Source organism: Hyperolius riggenbachi, chromosome 1 (genome assembly GCF_040937935.1).
Source record: "Hyperolius riggenbachi isolate aHypRig1 chromosome 1, aHypRig1.pri, whole genome shotgun sequence".
NCBI classification, from domain to species: domain Eukaryota; kingdom Metazoa; phylum Chordata; class Amphibia; order Anura; family Hyperoliidae; genus Hyperolius; species Hyperolius riggenbachi.
In genome coordinates, this window is record NC_090646.1 from 479,265,975 (window position 1) to 479,288,240 (window position 22,266).

Sequence of the window (22,266 nt, forward strand, 5' to 3'; positions counted from 1 at the left end):
CTGGCAGTGGCACACACACACTCTCAATTAGCAAGGCTGTGCATGCAACAAAAGTGTCAGTTTGACACACAGTAAAAAAAAAAAAGTACAGGATAAGCTCTGACAAGAGCTAGGGTGCTATAAAAGCAATAACAATCAGCCAGGAGCAAACTAAGCAGCCAAGAACCTAACTAATCTGTCCCTAGAAGAACAAGTCTGCAGCAGCTGTCCCTTTCCTCTCACTAGCAGGCACACGAGTGAGTGTAATGGCCGCCGGACCCTGCCTTATATAAGGGGGGGCTCCAGGGCTGAGTGTAGCCGGATTGGCTACAATGTGCCTGCTGACTGTGATGCAGAGGGTCAAAGTTGACCCTCATAGTGCATTATGGGGCGAATCGAACTTCTGGAAAAGTTTGCCTGGCGCAGGCGAACGCGAACCCCCAATGTTCGCCTGGAACCGGTCGCCGGAGAACCGTTCGCTACATCTCTACTAGTCACACACTAGGGAGTAGGAAAGAATCTGTTTAGAAGGCGCCTTACTGAGAGTAATGATATGAAAGTAATATTTACTATGCAGCTAATAGAAATTGATAAAAAAAATTTCAGTGATAAATTTTTCCACAGGCAAATCTTCAAAGCCTAGGCGAATCCCTGGAAATTCCAGACTGTTGCAACAATGAAAAGCTTTCATTTAAATATGTATCCAAGGAAGGAAGAGTTAAATATAAATAGAAACCATAGAAAGCAGCGTTGCACAAGTAAAAAACAAAGTATTGTGCCGCAATGATGCAATGGTCTGCGGTGCTTTAGTCGCCAACTACACTGCTAGTTGTGTAGTTCAGCACAGAATGTCAGCGTGCAGGTGACAAACCAAGCCAAGTGTTCTTCAGCCTTATCTGTGAAGCAAATAAGTGTACTGGGTCCTTCACCACCGGGTCCTTCACCAACTCCAAAATGTCTTCCACCTACCATTTCTGCTGGTAATAAAATAGGTGAAGCCAGCAATGAGCCTGAGCTTGCTCAGGACCACTGCCTTTGTGATTTCTAAACAGTCCAGTCCAGTGGCCGCAAAAGGGCAATTTAGACAGCTGCGCTAACCCCAATACTGGACAACTTAATTAATCAATCACAGCAGTGGCATACCTAGGGAATTTGACACCCGGTGCTGATTATTTACAGACACACATACCCATACCCCCCTCCCCCCCTCCCAAAAAAAATGATGGGAGGGTTGACGGGTTGGGGCCCTGAGCGTGTTGCTGCAAATTTTGGGGAATTTGGGGGGAAAGGAGTCATCAGGATGTGGACGGTGCAAACTGTTATGAAACTCTGTACTCTATACAGTGCTGCTGAAGATGTCAGTGCTCTATAAATAACAAAGATTCGAGGTCGGCACTCCATAGGCGATATAAACTTGCGTTTATTGGAAAAGTTGCAAACTTTTCCAATAAACGCAAGTTTATATCGCCTGTGGAGTGCCGACCTCGAATCTTTGTTACTGTGAACATATTGGTGGAGTGGTGAACCACTGAGTGTCTGAGCACCGGCGGACCAGGTGTGTGAAGCCTGGGTGGGTGAGGACCCCGGCAGTCTGACTGTTTGCAGTGCTCTATAAATACACAATAATAATATGGTAGGACATTAGACTATGACTATAGTACAATTAGATTGTGAGATCCTCTGAGGTTATTCAGAAAAGGGGGACATACGAAAGAAGGGGATGCATAGGAGGAGGGCCTGGTGGGAGAAGAGAAATGGCAGGAAGACCTCTCGCTCACCCAGGGCCGGAGCTACCATAGGAAAAAATGGGCAATTGCCCCAGGGCCCCAGAGCCTGTAGGGGCCCCCAAGGTGTCCTTCCCCCATCTTAACTGTTGCTCCCCAGGGACTCTGCAGAGTCTGTTAAGTTGGGAGGTGATTGGGGGAGGGTCAGCAGCCAGCTCAGGGACCCAGGAGGGAAATTTGGCTGCAACAAAGTGCCCCTAATGACGCTTTTTGGTCGGGGGTGTCTGTTGGGGGACCCCAGGCTAATTTTGCCCTAGGGCCCAATTGTTACTTGAACCGGCCCTGCGCTCACCAGGACTGCAGGCATCACCAGTGCTGTAGGGCAGGCACATGCTGTTAAAAGAAGCCACTAAAATATGAAAAGAGGAAAGGGCCATGGGAAAAGACAACAGGGTGGTAGGGGGAGCTGGGAAAAAGAAAAGATTACCTGCAATGAAGCTAATCTAAATTGCCTGGAACTTGCCTATCTGCTCACCACAGAAGACAGCTGTCAGCACCTGTATCACTGGCTTATGCAACAGCAGACTGCCCTACATTATTGATTAATTACTCTGATCAGGATAAATAATCAATAGTCCAGGGCACTCTGGTATTACAGCAGCCAGTGCAAATGGCTACTAATGACTAGAGGTGGGCCGAACGGTTCGCCGGCGAACGGTTCCAGGCGAACATCGGGTGGTTCGCCTTCGCCGGTCAAGGCGAACTTTCCCGTAAGTTCAATTCGCTCCATAATGCTCTATGAGGGTCAACTTTGACCCTCTGCTTCACAGTCAGCAGGCGCATTGTAGCCAATCAGGCTACGCTAAGCCCTGGAGCCCCACCCCCCCTTATATAAGGCAGGCTCCGGTGGCCATTAGCCTCACTCGTGTGCCTGCTAGAGATAGAATAGGGACAGCTGCTGCAGACTTGTTCTCTTAGGGACAGATTAGTCAGGCTCTTGCCTTCTTAGCTTGCTTAGCTGAATCTTATTGCTATAATAGCGCCCCAGAAAAGCTCTTTTCAGAGCTCATCCTGCTGTGATCAATTTTTTTTTCTGTGTTTGAAACTGACACTTGTGGTGTTTAGACAGCATTGCTAATTCATACTGTGTGTCCCACTGCCAGCAGCAGCACATTCAGTGACTACTACCTGTGTGTGTGATACACTTGTGTTGTTTAGACAGCATTGCTAATTCATACTGTGTGTCCCACTGGCACTGCCAGCAGCAGCAGCAGCACATTCAGTGACTACTACCTGTGTGTGTGATACACTTGTGTTGCTTAGACAGCATTGCTAATTCATACTGTGTGTCCCACTGCCAGCAGCAGCACATTCAGTGACTACTACCTGTGTGTGTGATACACTTGTGTTGCTTAGACAGCATTGCTAATTCATAATGTGTGTGTACCACTGCCAGCAGCCCACCAGCATTCAGCAGCACATTCAGTGACACCTGTGTGTGTGACAGGGAGCTGCACATTGTACTACCTACCCAGTACTGCATTTTCCTACTACTAGTACCTGTTGTGTTTAGTTAACCCACCTCTTCACTGCATACACCTACGTTTGTGTTGAGTGAACCCACCTCGCTGCACATAACTACCTTTTGTGTTGAGTGAACTTGCGTCACTGCATATAACTACCTTTTAAGTTGAGTGAACTCACCTCACTGCATATCTACCTTTTCTGTAGAGTGAACTCACCTCACTGCATATATAACTACCTTTGGGTTGAGTGAACTCAGCTGACTGCATATAGCTGCCTTCTGTGTTCAGTGAACTCACCTCACTGCATATATAACTACGTTTGGGTTGAGTGAACTCACCTCACTGCACATAGCTACCTTCTGTGTTCAGTGAATTCACCTCACTGCATATATAACTACCTTTGGGTTGAGTGAACTCAGCTGACTGCATATAGCTACCTTTTGTGTTCAGTGAATTCACCTCACTGCATATAGCTACCTTTTGTGTTCAGTGAACTCACCTCACTGCATATATAACTATCTTTGGGTTGAGTGAACTCACCTCACTGCACATAGCTACCTTCTGTGTTCAGTGAACTCACCTCACTGCATATATAACTAACTTTGGGTTGAGTGAACTCAGCTGACTGCATATAGCTACCTTTTGTGTTCAGTGAATTCACCTCACTGCATATGGCTACCTTCTGTGTTCAGTGAACTCACCTCACTGCATATATAACTACCTTTGGGTTGAGTGAACTCACCTCACTGCATATACCTAGCTTCCTCCCGAGATGGCCAAAATGGACAAACCAGGTAGAGGAAGAGGTAGAGACAGACCCAGAGGAAGGCCACCTGGCACTGGCAGGTCTGTGCGAGGTGGTGTTGCTGTGATTTCGTGCGGACCTGGACCAAAGTACAGTGCTCAGAAGAAGGCACGTGCCATCACTTCCCAAAATTGTGAGGAAGTGCTTGAGTATTTAACACAGAAAACCTCATCTCCCGCAGCCACCAGCGCTACAACAAGCGCCACATCCACTGCATTTGACACTTCGCAGGAGTTATTTGGTGGTGGTGGTGGTGAAATCACTGATTCCCAGCCACTACTGCAACAAGAAGAAGGTGCAGGTACACCACCTCATACGTCTGAGTTAGGTGGCGATAGTGTGGACATAATGTGTGAGAAGGGGCATGATGATCCACCTGAAGTTGGGGCAGTTGAGGAGGTGTCTGAGGAAAGCGATTATTATTATGAGGATTATGATAACGATTATACGGATGTCACGTATGTACCCAATAGAGGAGATGACCAGGGGGACAGTTCAGAGGGGGAGCCAGAGAGGAGTAGGAGGAGACGACTCCATGATAGAAGCAGAGGGAGCTCGTCCTCAGAAACAGCTGGGGGCAGTGTCCAGCGCCATGTATCGCCAGCTATGGCCAGCCAGCCAACATGCCCTTCAACGTCAGCTGCTGATGCCACCGTAGCACCATCACCCCAGGGGGGCTCAGCGGTTTGGAAATGTTTTAACGTGTGTGTCTCAGATCGGAGCAAAGCCATCTGTTGTCTCTGCCAGCAAAAATTGAGCCGTGGAAAGGCCAACCCTCACGTAGGGACAAGTGCCTTACGAAGGCACCTGGAGAGAAGGCACAAACAGCTATGGGAAGAACACCTGAGGAAAAGCAGCACCCCTCAAAAGACAAGCCACCCTCCTTCTCCTGTTCCTCCTTCAGGTGCATCGTCTTCATCCACTTTCTCCCTTGCACCTTCACAGCCACCCTCCTCCACACCGCCTCTTCCCTTCAGCGGTTCCTTCTCCTCTGCCCACAGCAGTACCCAGCTGTCCGTGAAGGAAGTATTTGAGCGGAAGAAGCAAATGTCTGCCAGTCCCCCTTTTGCCCGGCGTCTGACAGCTGGCGTGGCGGAACTATTAGTTCGCCAGCTATTACCATACAAGCTGGTGGAGTCGGAGGCTTTCCGTAAGTTTGTGGCCATTGGTACACCACAGTGGAAGATACCAGGCCGCAATTATTTTTCACAAAAGGCCATACCCAAACTCTACCGTGCAGTTGGGAGGCAAGTGGTGTCATCTCTGGCACACAGCGTTGGGTCAAGGGTCCACCTGACCACGGATGCCTGGTCTGCCAAGCACGGGCAGGGCCGCTACATTACGTACACAGCCCATTGGGTCAACCTGGTGACCGATGGCAGCAAGCAGGGAGTATGTGGCTGCGCAGCGGACCGACTTGTCACACCTCCACGGCTTGCAGGCAGGCCTCCTGCCACCTCCTCTCCTTCTCCTCCAGCTACATCCTCTTCGATGTCAACCTCCTCCTCCTCCTTGGCTGAGTGTCAGTTGAACTCTAGCGGTGCTGCCATCTCCTCTTCCTCTCCAGCTACACAGCCCCATCTTCCCAGAGCCTACGCTGCATGCCAGGTACGACGGTGTCACGCAATTTTAGACATGTCTTGCCTCAAAGCGGAGAGTCACACTGGAGCAGCTCTCCTGGCTGCTCTTAACAAACAGGTGGAGCAATGGCTGACCCCGCACCAGCTGGAGATCGGCAACGTGGTGTGTGACAACGGCAGCAATCTCCTTTCCGCTTTGAATTTGGGAAAGCTGACACATGTACCCTGCATGGCACATGTGCTGAATCTGGTCATGCAAAGATTTGTCTCAAAGTACCCAGGCTTAGAGGACGTCCTGAAGCAGACCAGGAAGTTGTGTGGGCATCTCAGGCGGTCTTATACGGCCATGGCACGGCTTGCGGACATTCAGCGGAAAAACAACTTGCTGGTGAGACGCTTGATATGTGATAGCCCGACTCGCTGGAATTCCACCCTGCTCATGTTCTCTCGCCTGCTAGACCAGGAGAAAGCCGTCACCCAGTACCTGTACAGCTACAGTAGAAGGACACAATCTGGGAAGATGGGGATGTTGTGGCCCAACAGCTGGACACTGATGCGAAATGCATGCAGGACCATGCGGCCGTTTGAGGAGGTGACCAACCTGGTGAGTCGCACTGAAGGCACCATCAGCGACTTGATCCCCTACGCTTACTTCCTGGAGCGTGCCGTGCGTAGAGTGGTGGATGAAGCTGTGGAGGAGCAGGAACAGGAACAGCTACGGCAGGAGGAGTCGTGGGACCAATTTTCAGCTGAACCACAGGTTTCTTCAACACCTGCGGCACCACAGAGGGGGGAGGAGGAGAAAGAAGAGGAGTCGTGTGGGGAAGGAGAGGAGTCAGACTCGGATGATTATGAGGAAGGTGTTTCTGTGGAGGAGGAAGAGGCGGCAGAAGAACAACCGCAGCAGCCGTCACAGGGGGCTTCTGCTGCTCCACGTTCCCGTGGTATTGTCCGTGGCTGGGGGGAGGAAGAGGAGTTGCGTGACGTCACTGTGGAAGAGCAAAAGGAGATGGAGAGTACGTCTGGATCCGACTTTGTGCAGATGGCCTCTTTCGTGTTGTCCAGCCTGTTGAGGGACCCCCGTATCAAAAAACTCAAGGGGAATGACCTGTACTGGGTGGCCACGCTACTAGACCATCGGTACAGGCACAAAGTGGCAGACCTGTTACCAACTCCACACAAGGCGGAAAGGATGCAGCACTTGCAGAACAAGCTGTCAATGATGCTTTACAATGCATTTAAGGGTGATGTGACAGTACAACGCAATAAAGGTACCACTGGCAGTATTCCTCCTCACCAGTCCACGCAGGCAAGGACAGGCCGCTCCAGCGATCTCGGGGTGATGTCGGACATGCGGACATTCTTTAGTCCGACGCCTCGCAGTAGCCCTTCGGGATCCACCCTCCACCAACGCCTGGACCGGCAGGTAGCCGACTACCTGGCCTTAAGTGTGGATGTACACATTGCGACTGCGAGCAGCGAGGATGAACCCTTGCTCTACTGGTTGCGCATGCTTGACCTGTGGCCAGAGCTGTCCCAATTTGCCATACAAATTCTCTCTTGCCCTGCCGCAAGCGTCCTGTCAGAAAGGACCTTCAGTGCAGCTGGAGGCATTGTCACTGAGAAGAGAAGTCGCCTAAGTCATGACAGTGTTCAGTACCTGACCTTTATCAAAATGAACGAGGCATGGATCCCTGAGGGCTATTGCACGACCAAAGACCAAGTCAGTCCCCACAGACAGCATCTCTGCCTGCAGGCCATTTGACTGCCTTCTCCGCCGCCACCACCACCAGGGTCCAGGACTCTAGGCGGATTCTAGAATTTTTAAGGCCGCTGCTGGCAGCGGCCGCTATACTCATTTTTCTTGGGCATGCACATGCCTGCCTAATTTTTATGGCTGAACTGCAGGCGGCTGCAACAAAAAACAAAAGGCATGTACATGTGCCCATCCCCCTTCGTGATCATTACCTTGCCGCGGTGAAGGGGCTTACGTATCACAATGAAGCAATGACCGCCGGCTATATAAGTGTCTCGGGTGGGGGTGGCACACCAAAGATAATAAGGTTGTTGTTTCATTGTGGTCAGACCAAATTTGATCAGTTGGACAGTCACTGTTCTGTCATTCAGCTACATCAGCCGGGCGAGCATATGGGCTGAAAAGCCACCATCACCTGCACTCTCGTCATGGTGCGCACCAGTCCAGCACGGCCGTCACTACACAAACGGCTGTTTGCAGTCACTGCATACCTTTCACTGCATCTGTGACTGCACATTATACCTGGCAGTCAGTGCATAACTTGCACTTGAATGGATACAGTTTAAACAATTTAAAAATACAACCATCTAAAGTTTCAAACAATTTAAAAATACAACCATCTACATTTTCAAACAATTTACAAAAATGCCAACAAAAATTGCCCTCCGTAAAACATTCTTGGCAAATGCTTTCGACTTGGTTTGTCTTCCGCTGGCTCAAGGGTCCATCTGACCACAGATGCCTGGTCTGCAAAGCACGGTCAGGGCAGCTACAGCATGGGTCTCAGCAGGCTCCCACTTCGGGCCGGAATCCAACCTTCATTCCCCGCGGTGACAATGGCAGACTTGCCCTCCATAACGGATTCCCGTTAAAGGATTTAAAGTTAATTCATTTCAAATACACAGCAGGGCCTCGAAAGTCCGCCTCCTGTATTGTTATTTTTGGTCACTACCTCGGGGCGGGCGTGCATGCCTGCCTGCTGCCCTCCTTGGATGTGTAGTGGTAGCCGTTTCTCAGGCTCCACACCGGATTCCATCCCTCATTCGCCGGCCATTACCCGGGGTCACAAATGGCAGACTTGCCCGCCTCCATATGATTCTCGTGAAAGGAATGTGGTGTCATCTTTGCCCACCATAACTGGTTGTCGTTAAAGGATTTAAAGTACATTCATTTCAAATACACAGCAGGGCCACGAAAGTCCTCCTCCTGTATTGTTATTTTTGGTCACTACCTCAGGGCGGGCGGGCGTGCATGCCTGCCCGCTGCCCTCCTTGGATGTGTAGTGGTAGCCGTTGCTCAGGCTCCACACCGGATTCAAACCCCTCATTCCCTGGCCATTACCCGGGGTCACAATGGCAGACTTGCCCGCCTCCACAGGATTCTCATTGTAGCGGTACTGAACAAGTACACAGCAAGTAGAAAATGTAATTTAAAAACAAAACGTAAGCTTTTTAACAATGCCATGGAAAGTTGAGAAGGAAGTCACACATTACCTGACATCACTGAGTGAGGAAGAGCAATCTCGCCATGTTGCGCAGTAGTCCAGCATGGCCGTCACTACACAAACAGCTGTTTGCGGGGCGTTACACAGTGAGTTTGGTGTGTCAGTGTGAAGCAGTACTCTAATTACACTCCCTGATTGATGTATACACATGCAAGATGTTTGAAAGCACGTTAGGCCTGCAATTTAGCATTCAATGTGATTTCTGCCCTTAAAATGCTGCTTTGCGTCACATCCAGATTTTTCCCCGGGACTTTTGGCATGTATCCCACTCCGCCATGCCCCCCTCCAGGTGTTAGACCCCTTGAAACATCTTTTCCATCACTTTTGTGGCCAGCATAATTTTTTCTATTTTTCAAAGTTCGCCTCCCCATTGAAGTCTATTGCGGTTCGCAAACTTTTCCGCGAACCGGACTTTCCGCAGAAGTTCGCGAACCCGGTTCGCGAACCGAAAATCGGAGGTTCGCGACATCTCTATTCCTGACCCGGCAGGAAGTTTAAACAGTAGAGCGCCCTCTACTGTTTAAACTTCCCCGGACAGAAAGAAGTGAAGCCAGCCGGTCTGGAACGCGGAACCCAGCAGGGAAGAAAACAGAGGGGGACTCGCGCCGGCCGGAGCAGGTAATGTGTGTGTGTGTGTGTGTGTGTGGGGGGGGGGGGGGGGGTTCAGCGGCAGCACCATCACCACCACAGATTGTGATCGGTTTCATGCTGAAATCGATTCACAATCTGTTTGCAGTAAAGGCAGCCATACAATCCGATCAGATCCGATCAGAGAGGGATCTATCTGTTGGTCGAATCTGATGGCAAATCGACCAGTGTATGGCCACCTTTAGACTATCCTGTTGCAGGTGGTTAATTCCAGTAAGTTGTAAAGAACTGGACAAGATTTGCGTTATCTAATCATTTCTTTACATTGAGTGGTTATTGGACTATCCCCAGTCCATTGAAAGCTTGGAACTCTGGGAGGCTGTTGGAGAAGAATGATCTCAAGTAATACTTTTGCCACCACTAGGCCTTAGTGGAGAGTTTAGATCTAGGTTCTAAGTGACTATAATCCTAAAGGGGAAACATCATTTATAGCTGATGCCAGACTCGCCTAGTGCCTGTGTAACTGGTTTAAGAATTATCCATTTCTTCAGAGTGACATTTTCAAAGTGACAGAGTGAATTCAGAATGAAAAGATGTAGTTTTATAATTCATGCCAGACTGGTCCTTTCTATCATCATTAAAGGGGAACTGAAGTAAGAGGTATACGGAGGCTGCCATATATATTTCCTTTTAATCAATACCAGTTGCCTGGCAGCCCTGCTGGTCTATTTCTCTGCAGTAGTATCTGAATAACACCAGAAACAAGCATGCAGCTAGTCTTGTCAGATCTGACTTTAAAGTCTGAAACACCTGATCTGCTGCATGCTTGTTCAGGGGCTTTGGCTAAAGGTGCGTACACATGCACTACGGCCGCCACGATGGGTCCGTCAGACCCTCCCGCTGGGCGGACTTTCAGGCGACAGTAGCACGTGTGTACACACTGTCGGCAGTTTCTGAACGATCCGCTGAGCGGATCGCTCAGAAACAGCCTTATCAGTCCGCCGACAGCGCGTACACACACGCTTTTGTCGCCTGAAAGTCCACCCAGCGGGAGGGTCTGACAGTCCCGTTGTTGGCGGCCGTAGTGCGTGTGTACGCACCTTAATAGTATTAGAGGCAGAGGATCAGCAGGGCTGCCAGGCAACTGGTATTGCTTAAAAGGAAATAAACATGGCAGTCTCCATATACTTCTCTCTTCAGTTCCCCTTTAAGGACAATTGAAGCAAGAGGGATATGGAGGCTGCCATATTTATTTCCTTTTAAAGAATACCAGTTGCCTGGCAGCCCTGCTGATCTATTTGGCTGCATTAGTGTCTGAATAGCACCAGAAACCAGCATGCAGCTACTCTTGTCAAATTTTACAATAATGTCAGAAACACCTGATCTGCATATGCTCTACGTATTAGAGGCAGAGGATCAGCAGAGCAGCCAGGCAGAATCTGGCAGATGGTATTGCATAGAAGGAAATAAATCTGGCAGCCTCCATATCTCTCACGTTAAGGTTGTGATTTATTTTTTCCTCATGTTAATATTTGGAAATAAGAAACAGATCAATTTGATTGACGAGAACAAAATTTAGAGTCAGGTAAACACATTTTTCAGTTGACAAATACATATATTAACATGGATCTGTACATCAGTCTTGAAAGAGGGACAAATGAAGAAGAAAGTGATACAAGGGGATTTGGTTCCCAAAGGACTGTCCCTCCGAAAGAGGGACAGTTGGTAGAGATATATATATATATATATATATATATATATATATATATATATATATAGATAGATAGATAGATATAATTTTTTATTGTTATTAAAAACCCATTATCCAGCACCAATGGGTATTGACTGATGTAGTAAGTATAAGTTCTGTATAAGTGTAGTTTTGGGCAGTGGCGTAGCAATAGGGGTTGCTGAGGTAGCTATCACATCGGGGCCCTTGGGTCAGAGGGGGGCCCAGAGGGGCCCTCCCTCAAGCACAATATTAGCTCTCTATTGGCCCTGTGTTGGTAATAATCACGTCTATAGATGCTTTAAATAGTAGTAATCATTAACAAACTGTTCCCCATCCCCTTCTTGCACCTCTGTCACTGTTGTTGTCCTTGGCAGGTTTTGGTGCGCCGTATCAATTGTTATGTATAGAGTGCTTTGGGGGCCCCATGTAAAACTTGCACTGGGGCCCACAGCTCCATAGCTACGCCTCTGGTTTTGGGTTGCTTGAGACTCAAAGTTAAAAACAGGCCTAGCTACAGAATGGTACTATACCCCACACTATATACTTACCATAGACTCTGTGTTATTGTTAAAATACAGTAATTAAAACAAATTAAGACAAAGGACAGACTATGTACCAGCAATTTATTACTGTATAAAGAGGTGTAAAAGTATATTAATGCATCCTGCAAGGCCAGGACTTTGTCTCATAATTACTATTATGTATTAATATAGCATTATGTATTAATATAGCATGGACAAGACGTCCATGCTATATTAATACATAAAGAGAACCCGAGGTGGGTTTGAAGAATATTATCTGCATACAGAGGTCCCAAACCCCCCTAAGGTCCCCCTGCACTCTGCAATCCCTCATAAATCACAGCCACGCTGCTGACAAACAGCTTGTCAGAGCTGGCTGTGTTTATCTCTATAGTGTCAGTCTGCTGCTCTCCCCGCCTCCTGCAGAACTCTGGTCCCCGCCTGCATCCCTTCCCTCCCTGCTGATTGGAGTGAAGGGACAGGGGCAGGGACCGGAGCTATGCAGGAGGCGGGGGAGCAGCTGAGACTGACACTACAGATGTAAACACAGCCTCACAGCACGACTGTGATTTATGAGGGATTGCAGAGTGCAGGGGGACCTTAGTGGGGTTTGGGATAGCAACAGAGGCTGGGCTGTATAGGCAGATCCAGCCTCTGTATGCAGATAACATTCTTTAAACACACCTCGGGTTCTCTTTAATACTTTGCAGCACTTTACAGAATATATAGTCATGTCCCTTACTGTCCTCAGAGGAGCTCACAACCTAATCCTACCATAGTCGAATGTCCTACCATATTATTTATTTATATTGCATTGACATATTCTGCAGCACTTTAGAAAGTACACAGTCATGTCACAAACTGTCCCTCAGCTCACAATCTAATTCCTACCATAGTCATAGTCTAATGTCCAATCATGTTATTATTATTATTATTATTATGTATTTATATAGCACTAAGATCTGTCTCTCTCATCCATCCACTATATAATAATGTGGTAGCACATTCGTGACATGACAATATACTCTGTAAAGTGCTGTGAAAGATCTCAGTGCTATATAAATACATAATAATAATATGGTTTTACATTAGACTATGGCCTCGATTCATAAAGCATTCCCGCATTCGGAAATGCTGAAAACTGCTCACTTTACCGACCACACAGCAAAATCTGTATTCATAAAGGCTTTTTCCGCATGAAAAGCCGACATTCGCGAGCAGAGTGATCAATCACCGCCTTGCGCGGTGATTATCATAGCAAAAGTAACAAATGTCAATTCATAAAGATTAGAGGTAGCGGTATGCGGATGGGTATTACCGCTACCTCTGATGTGGCGAGAAGCGTGCGGAATACATTGCAGTGAATGGGACAGACCTCCCAAGCAGCTGCAGAGAGAACACCGCACGGAGGGATTCCGCCTGCTTCTCCTGTTTCCGCATGTCTCCCGACAGCCTAACGCCTGCCTACAGCGGAATATCTCCGCACGCCTGTCACAACTAGCAAAATTTTTATGAATTACCACCCTGAAGGCGGAAATACCGACAGCGGTGTTTCCCCGCTCGACGTTACCTTCCCGACAGCACTTTTATGAATCGAGGCCTATGACTATGGAAGGGATTAGATTGTGAGTTCCTCTGAGGACAGTCAGTATCAGTGACATGGCTATGTACTCTGTAAAGTGCTGCAGAAGATGTCAGTGCATTATAAATACATAATATGGTAGGACATTAGTCTATGACTGTGGTAGGGTTAGAGTGTGAGCTCTGAGGACAGTCAGTGACATGAAAATATACTTTGTAAAGTGCTGTAAAAGTTCTTTCAGGAATTCCCTCCTTGGAAATCCTGGGTTTGCCCTGTTATGCACACAATGCTGAGCAGTGTCTGTCTCCAGAAGGAAGGCGTCCTTCTCAGTAGTAACTCCCCTTTCAGGAAGAGCAGATGTTTCCTCACAGTGACGTGCCCGCACAGGACAACCATGGTGCAGCACACATAATTAGGTGAGTTGTGTCCATGAATTAATCTGGCGCTTGGCTTACACCTATTGTTTACCATGCGTATGGAGCTGAGACAGTGTAACTTTCTCTCTCAGCAGCTAGTTTTTCAGAGCACAGATGAAAAGTGGCTGAATGAAAAGTTAGTGTGTGAGATTAGAACTTCCTGTTCAGTCTGCAGTCTGCTCCGGCAGTGTATGTGAAGTTTTGTCTCGGAGGAGCCACTGCCCCTGTTTATGTAGATTACACTGAAAATGCTCCTGTCCTTGTTTAACAGGTTGCGATTTGCACTGTGTACTAAAGAAGTTCTTTATCTGGAGAGCAAACATAGAAAACTTGCCACGATATGATACAAATAGGGTGATCTTCATATGGGCAATCTTTCATTGTATTGGGTAATCTTTTATTGTATTTTCTTTGACTGCAGCAGTTTATGCTTTTATTAATCTTTACACACAAAACCCTAGCAACCACCAGGAATTAAAAGTCGTTTTCCTGCTTACTGCATTTAGGCTCATTCAGCAGCAGTCATAGTCCTCCTTCTCATAATGTACTATTATTTTTTCTGGCTCACTTCCCCTTCTATTAGCATTGTAATAAAATAATACAAAATAGATATATATTCATGTGGGTATTAACAGCAGTGATCATGTGACCTCTGCTGCCTCACCTCAGTGCAGCTGTGCAGAGTTGTCATCTTGTCAGGGAAGGTATGGGTAAACTGCCACAACCTCTGTCCACCAATAAGCTTAAGGGGGGTATGCCAAGATGTTGTGGTTTGTTTGTATGGCAGGGGTTGTGGTTTGGTAAGTAGGCTGGGGACGCGGAAATCGATCCAGACGGCGGCTGGGACGCGGGAATCGATCCGGGCGGCGGCAGGAGTAGATCCGGCGGGTAATCGAGCCGCCGGGTCATACCGTGTATCCCCAGCATAAAGGCATTACTGCACCATTAGATCCAATGCAACTCTATGGGCCATCGATCTGCTGCCAGCAGCAGATCGACCTAGATTTTCCATCCTGTCAGATAGATGAAATCGATCTAAATCGGCCGCAAATTGATTGATCGGCCTTTCGAATCGATTGATCGAACGCTGAAATCGACCAGTGTATGGGCCCCTGAAGGGAGGAAATGATGTCAGGATTGGCTTCAAGATAGACACAGTCAAAATGGAAAATCCCTAAGAAGTAGAGATGAGAAGTTCGGATCTTTTCAATGATTCCGATGATTCGAATCGGATCATTGAAAAGATCCAGATCTTTGATCTAAATCTCGGATCATTTTACTAGGGAAGCAATGGGGGGGGGGGGGTGAAATGACTAGCAGGACAGGACTTTTCCTGCAGTGGACAGACAGAGAAGGGGAGGGGGGTGGACAGACAAGAGGAGGAGGGGGGGTGGACGGACAGAGAAGGGGAGGGGGGTGGACAGATAGAGAAGGGGAGATGGTGGATAGAGATGGGCAGGGAGTGAACAGAAGGGAGGAGGTGAACGAAGAGGGGTGAGCAGAGAGCAGAAATTTGTTTTTGCTCACAATACCCAATTGCAATCATATGCTTTACATATATTTCGCCTACCGTATATGTTCATCTGTATACTCTGAATGCAAACGTCTCACAGTGAAAGAAAGCATTCCCCTTTTCTCCCCTGGAACACATTATAAATTTAGGGAGAAGATAAGTGCAGCTGTTTAGGGCAGAGTGCTGGAGGATCATATTGCACAACAATCACAGTGCCTGTCCTGTCATTCATTCAACCCAGCACTCTGTCTGTAGAGTTACTGAGCTGTGCTTCTCAGCCAAAAGTTTCCCATTTGTTCACAACTACAACAGACAGCCTATAATCAGCAGCACATTGCAGCCAGTAGTGTGCTCCACACATATCTGGCAGTGGCACCCATGTCCCCTCTCCCAACTACTTGTCCCTGCAAGGCTGGCTCCCCTCCAACTGAGCGATCCATCTCCACTCTGCTTCTAGGACCCCGGTGCCTGCTTAGAGAGGGGGGCGTGCCGCTCCTGGCTCCACCCCTTTTGATCCGAATCTGTTCATTTTGATGATCCGGATGATTTGACTCACAAAAGAGATTCGGATCAAAGATCCGAATCGTTCATGATCCAGACAACACTACTGAGAAGGATTTTCTCTTCTTTTACTATAGAAAAATCGCTAAAATCAAAATGTGACAGTGCAATACAGATGTTATGTAAGTAGAGCAAGTATTTATCTACTTATATATGTGGAGTTTTTTCTGAGATACAGTGGGATGCGAAAGTTTGGGCAACGTTTTTAATCGTCATGATTTTCCTGCATAAATCTTTGGTAGTTATGATAAAAAATTTCAGTTAAATATATCATATAGGAGAAACAGTTATATTTAAAGGGATACCTAAGTCAAATAAAAAAAATTAGTTTTACTCACCTGGGCTTCCCTCAGCCCCCTGCAGCTGTCCGGTGCCCTCGCAGCATCGCTCCGATCCTCCTGTTTCGGCGACAGCCTGGGAACGTGAGTGATTCTTCGCGTTCCCAGCCACAATAGCGCCCTCTATGCTGTTATTGCGACCTTCTTGCCGCAATAACAGCATAGAGGGCGCTATTGTGGCTGGGAACGCAAAGAATCACTCGCGTTCCCAGCCTGTCGCCGAAACCGGAAGCAGCCGCCGGCGGGGACAGGAGGATCGGAGCGATGCTGTGAGGGCACCGGACAGCTGCAGGGGGCTGAGGGAAGCCCCAGGTGAGTAAAACACGTTTTTTATTTGACTTAAGTATCACTTTAACCACCCTGGCGTTCTGATTAAATCGCCAGGGTGGCTGCGGGAGGGTTTTTTTTAAATAAAAAAAAAACTATTTCATGCAGCCAACTGAAAGTTGGCTGCATGAAAGCCCACTAGAGGGCGCTCCGGAGGCGATCTTCCGATCGCCTCCGGCGCCCAGAATAAACAAGGAAGGCCGCAATGAGCGGCCTTCCTTGTTTTGCTTATATCGTCGCCATAGCGACGAGCGGAGTGACGTCATCGACGTCAGCCGACGTCCTGACGTCAGCCGCCTCCGATCCAGCCCTTAGCGCTGGCCGGAACTTTTTGTTCCGGCTACGCTGGGCTCAGGCGGCTGGGGGGACCCTCTTTCGCCGCTGCTCGCGGCGAATCGCCGCAGAGCGGCGGCGATCAGGCAGCACACGCGGCTGGCAAAGTGCCGGCTGCGTGTGCTGCTTTTTATTTCATTAAAATCGGCCCAGCAGGGCCTGAGCGGCAGCCGCTGGCGGTGTTGGACGAGCTGAGCTCGTCCAGACCGCTCAGCTGGTTAAGAAGTGAAATGAAGTTTATTGCATTTCAGAAAATGCTCAATAATTGTTTAAATAAAATTAGACAGGTGCATACATTTGGGCACTGTTGTCATTTTATTGATTCCAAAACCTTTAGAACTAATTATTGGAACTCAAATTGGCTTGGTAAGCTCAGTGACCCCTGACCTACATACACAGGTGAATCCAATTATAAGGAAGAGTATTTAAGTTGGTCAATTGAAAGTTTCCCTCCTCTTTTAATTTTCTCTGAAAAGGAGCAACATGGGGTTCTCAAAACAACTCTCAAATTACCTGAAGACAAAGATTGTTCACCATCATGGTTTAGGGGGAAGGATACAGAAATCTGTCTCAGAGATTTCCGCTGTCTGTTTCCACAGTTAGGAACATATTGAGAAAATGGAAGACCACAGACTCAGTTCAAGTTAAGGCTCGAAGTGGCAGACCAAGAAAAATCTCAGATAGACAGAAGCGACGAATGATGAGAACAGTCAGAGTTAACCCACAGACCAGCACCAAAGACCTACAACATCATCTTGCTGCAGATGGAGTCACTGTGCATCGTTCAACCATTCGGCGCACTTTACACAAGGAGATACTGTATGCACAGGAAGTCTTTTCTCCGCCCACAGCACAAACAGAGCCCTTTGAGGTATGCTAAAGCACATTTTGACAAGCCAGCTTCATTTTGGATTAAGGTGCCAGGGGTGCAGCTAAGGTTTTGGTGGCCCCAAGCAGTCCAAAACTTGAGGCCCCCATCCACGAAAGAAGCGCCGCTTCTAAAAAATGAATAGCCTTACCTCAAAAGAAAGCGGCGTGCGCGCCGCAGAGAAAAGTGGGTATGGCCAAAACATGATGTGGGTGAAGCCAAATACTAGCAGTTTCTAGGCTAAATTGCACCCAGGGCGAGGGCGTAAAATGTGCCCCCAACATGGAGACAGGTATAGGTGCCTGCAGTATAAGTAGCCAGCTATAGACCCCCCCCCCCCCCCAGTATAGGTAGCCTATATTGTTGCCCCCAGTATAGGTTAGATAGGTATATGCCCCCAGTATAGATTAGATAGGTATATGCCCCCAGTATAAGTTAGATAGGTATATGCCCCAGTATAGATTAGATAGGTATATGCCCCCAGTATAAGTTAGATAAGTATATGCCCCAGTATAGATTAGATAGGTATATGCCCTCAGTATAGGTTAGATAGGTATATGCCCCAGTATAGGTTAGATAGGTATATGGCCCAGTATAGATTATATAGGTATATGCCCTCAGTATAGATTAGATAGGTATTGCCCCAGTATAGGTTAGATAGGTATATGGCCCAGTATAGATTAGATAGGTATATGCCCTCAGTATAGATTAGATAGGTAACAATTCAAAGCGTGTTCCCACTGCGCTCAATCAGTAGGTATATCCACATAAAGTCGTTAAGCCACCAATGAGTGCTGCTCCTGATTTACTCTGGGATAAGAGTAAGTGTGCTGGTAAGACAGAAAAAGGAAGAGGAGAGGAGCGCTCTCTGGTGCATTAACTTTTTTAATTATGCTTTCTCGCACAAAGACAATTAAAAACTTACAATGTTAAAAATAATTCAGAGCATATCACAATATAGTGTATCACCGTGTCCAAGATGTAAATTCACCAATCTGGCCTCCTCCACACTATGGCCAGTAGAGTGGTAATCCGAGGATCAAGTAACGCCAGCGGGATGGGGTACACGGGAGTGTGGTCGGCAGCTGCCCTGCGCCTAGGACGTCATGACGCGTTTCGGCGTTCCACGCCTTCGTCAGATGACGTCATGGCGCAGGGAGGCGGAATTTAAGGCTATTGCGTTGCATAGCAACGCTCGGAGCGTCCCGCTTAATAGGGTGGGAACAACATCCGTACGCTCGTTTGTATGCGAGCACAAGGGCGCATATCTCGCGTTTAACTCGCGTCTGGGAGCGTGGCTACAACGCAAATGTACAACTAAAAGCGGTGCGCTCCTCAACGTAAAAGAGGTGGTGGGCGGGGAATACTCCAATGTGAGAAACGGGGACGGGGCTAGCAACAAGTGACTTAGCAACATGTAAACAACCCCACACTCAGGTTGGCGCATAGAGAGGAGTGCGTATAAATGAGCAATTGACTCAAATAAAAAACTTATTATGGATGGAAGTTATAGCGCTATTCGGACCATAAAATAATACATTGCAAACAGATATAGTCATACTTTTCAGACTAAAAAGAATGCCCGTATGTGGCCATAAAATAGTATCCCTGTGGAATGCTTGTGCTAATAGATGAATACATATAGATACTAAAGAGCACATATACATGTATAAGGGGTTGGCAATTGAATATGAAAATGTATATAAATATAAATATGTGAATGAATAAATAAAATAAAATGAATGTACATGTGTCCATCCTCGTACAAGTGCACACAATGAGGAATATGTAGCCTCATGGAAACCCTGTTCAGACTTCATCAAAATGTTATATGTGTGTATAGTAACACCCTTACACATGAAGTCAAGGTCAAAATTTGCATACACGGGAAACCTTATTGGTAACAATACACCTCCTATTTATCAAAGAGATGGATTGGACCAATGTATACTAAATTCTAAATCCAATGGAAATATAATGGAAAGCGGTCCCAGAGACCAAAAAAGTTATTGGTCTACAGCTGAACCAGTTTGACTCTAAAACTTGTAAGGAGAAAAACTGGGAAAGAGAGGCTTAAATGAAGTAGTAGCGTACCCTTGATGTTTAAATATAGGTCGCTACTTCTAAACCTTCATTTAGTCCTACTGGGGTTAGGGAGTTTAATTTAAAAATCCAATATGATTCTCTTTCACATAGTCTCTTGAATCGCAGGCCTTTATTAGGATTTTTTTCAATGACCTCTATTCCCATTTATCTTCAGACTATCTGTCTGTCCACCATGAATTTCCACGAAGTGTCTGGGGACCGCGTGTTTTGTACATCCATCTTGGATCTTCCTTTTATGTTCCCCTAGTCTTTGTCGAAGGGGTCTGGTCGTCCTGCCAACATAATATTTGTGGGGACAGCCACAGGTTAGGGCATACACCACAAATGAGGAGCCACAGTTGATGAAATCTCTTACTTGAATTATTTCTCCCTTGCTGTCAATAATGTGTGATGCACGGTGTTGGATGAATGTACAGCAACCACAAAGTTTCTTGCTGCATTTAAAGTTGCCTTTAAGTTGTGGAAAAAAAGATGCTGGGGCCTCAACATGCTTACGATTGCCTATATTGCTTGGAGCAAGTCTATTTTTGATGGATCGTGCCCTCTTGAAGATGACTTCTGGTTTATCAGCTAGTTCTTTTTTAAGCCAGGGGTCCTGTAATACAATATGCCAGTTTTTCTTCAGGATGTCCCTGATTGTTCTTGCACTTTTATTGTAGGTGGTAACAAATGAAGGACCTCTATCTGTTTTGTTGTATGATCTAGTATCGTTCCGTGTGGGATCTTGACTGTTTATTTTATTGGTGTTATCGGTTCTGATGTTCTCGATGTTCCCGAATTCTTCAGCCACTGTCAGGATATATTTCTCTTTGTACCCTTCTGTATAAATTCGGATTACCACATCTACTGGCCATAGTGTGGAGGAGGCCAGATTGGTGAATTTACATCTTGGACACGGTGATACACTATATTGTGATATGCTCTGAATTATTTTTAACATTGTAAGTTTTTAATTGTCTTTGTGCGAGAAAGCATAATTAAAAAAGTTAATGCACCAGAGAGCGCTCCTCTCCTCTTCCTTTTTCTAGATTAGATAGGTATATGCCCCAGTATAAATTAGATAGGTATATGTCCCCAGTATAGATTAGATAGGTATATGCCCCAGTATAGGTTAGATAGGTATATGTCCCCCAGTTCAGACTAGATAGGTATATGCCCCAGTATAGGTTAGATAAGTAGGCGGGGGAGTGGGGAGAGAGGAGTTTCCACTCACCTGCCTTCATCCTGCACGCGGCTTCTATCTTCAGCCTCTCCCGGCGCGAGTCGCATCGGTAAGAGCTCTTCCTGTGAAGACGTGGTCACGTCATCACAGGGGACACTGTTACCATAGCGACAAACACCGGCCGGGACAGGAAGTACATAGAAGCTACACAGGATCCAAGCAGGTAAGTGGAAAGTAACTTCTCTCTCTCCGCAACTCTGCCCGGTGCCCGTACGCCCGCCGCCAGCAGAAAGCGAGGCCCCCCAGAGCGTGAGGCCCCAAGCGGGCGCTTGGCTTGCTTGTATGCTGGCGGGCGCCCCTGTAAGGTGCTGTGGACTGCTGAAACTAAAATTGAGTTATTTGGGCATAACAAGGGGCGTTATGCATGGAGGAAAAAGAACACAGCATTCCAAGAAAAACACCTGCTACCTACAATAAAATATGGTGGTGGTTCCATCATGCTGTGGGGCTGTGTGGCCAGTGCAGGGACTAGGAATCTTGTTAAAGTTGAGGGATGCATGGATTCCACTCAGTATCAGCAGATTCTGGAGATCAATATCCAGGAATCAGTGACAAAGCTGAAGCTGCGGCAGGGCTGGATCTTTCAGCAAGACAACGACCATAAACACTGCTCAAAATCCACTAAGGCATTCATGCAGAGGAACAAGTACAACGTTCTGGAATGGCCATCTCAGTCCCTAGACCTGAATATAATTGAAAATCTGTGGTGCGAGTTAAAGAGCTGTCCATGCTCGGAAGCCATCAAACCTGAATTAACTAGAGATGTTTTGTAAAGAGGAATGGTCCAAAATACCTTCAATCAGAATCCAGACTCTCATTGGAACCTACAGCCAACATTTAGAGGCTGTAATTTCTGCAAAAGGAGGAACTACTAAATATGGATTTAATTTATTTTTTGTCGTGCCCAAATTTATGCACCTGCCTAATTTCGTTTAAACAATTATTGCGCACTTTCTGTAAATCCAATAAACTTCATTTCACTTCTCAAATATCACTGTGTGTGTCTCCTATATGATATATTTAACTGACATTTTTTTATCGTAACAACCAACGATTTATACAGGAAAATCATGATGATTAACAACGTTACCCAAACTTTCGCATCCCACTGTAGTATGGCTGACAGCTCCATTTTAACCTTCCCGCCAACAGGACCCCATGACCACCCCAAATTCCATTAGGGGGGGAGGGTGAAGGGCTGGTTGGCCATGCCCACTTTAGGAGTCGTGAAAGGGAGATATAGTAAGTGGCAGCTGGACCTCAACAGTCCCAGACAGCTGTGCTC

The 22,266-nt window shown here is 47.0% G+C and overlaps 1 protein-coding gene across 1 annotated transcript in view; it reads left to right on the forward strand.

Annotated features, from left to right (window-relative positions):
- The first annotated feature begins 13,644 nt into the window (after positions 1 to 13,644).
- Positions 13,645 to 22,266, forward strand: part of RIPK3 (receptor interacting serine/threonine kinase 3) — an 87,095-nt gene continuing 78,473 nt past the window's right edge. The window contains exon 1 of the mRNA XM_068271527.1: positions 13,645 to 13,713. The gene's annotated coding sequence lies outside the window, so the exon portion shown is untranslated. The remainder of the gene's footprint in view (positions 13,714 to 22,266) is intronic.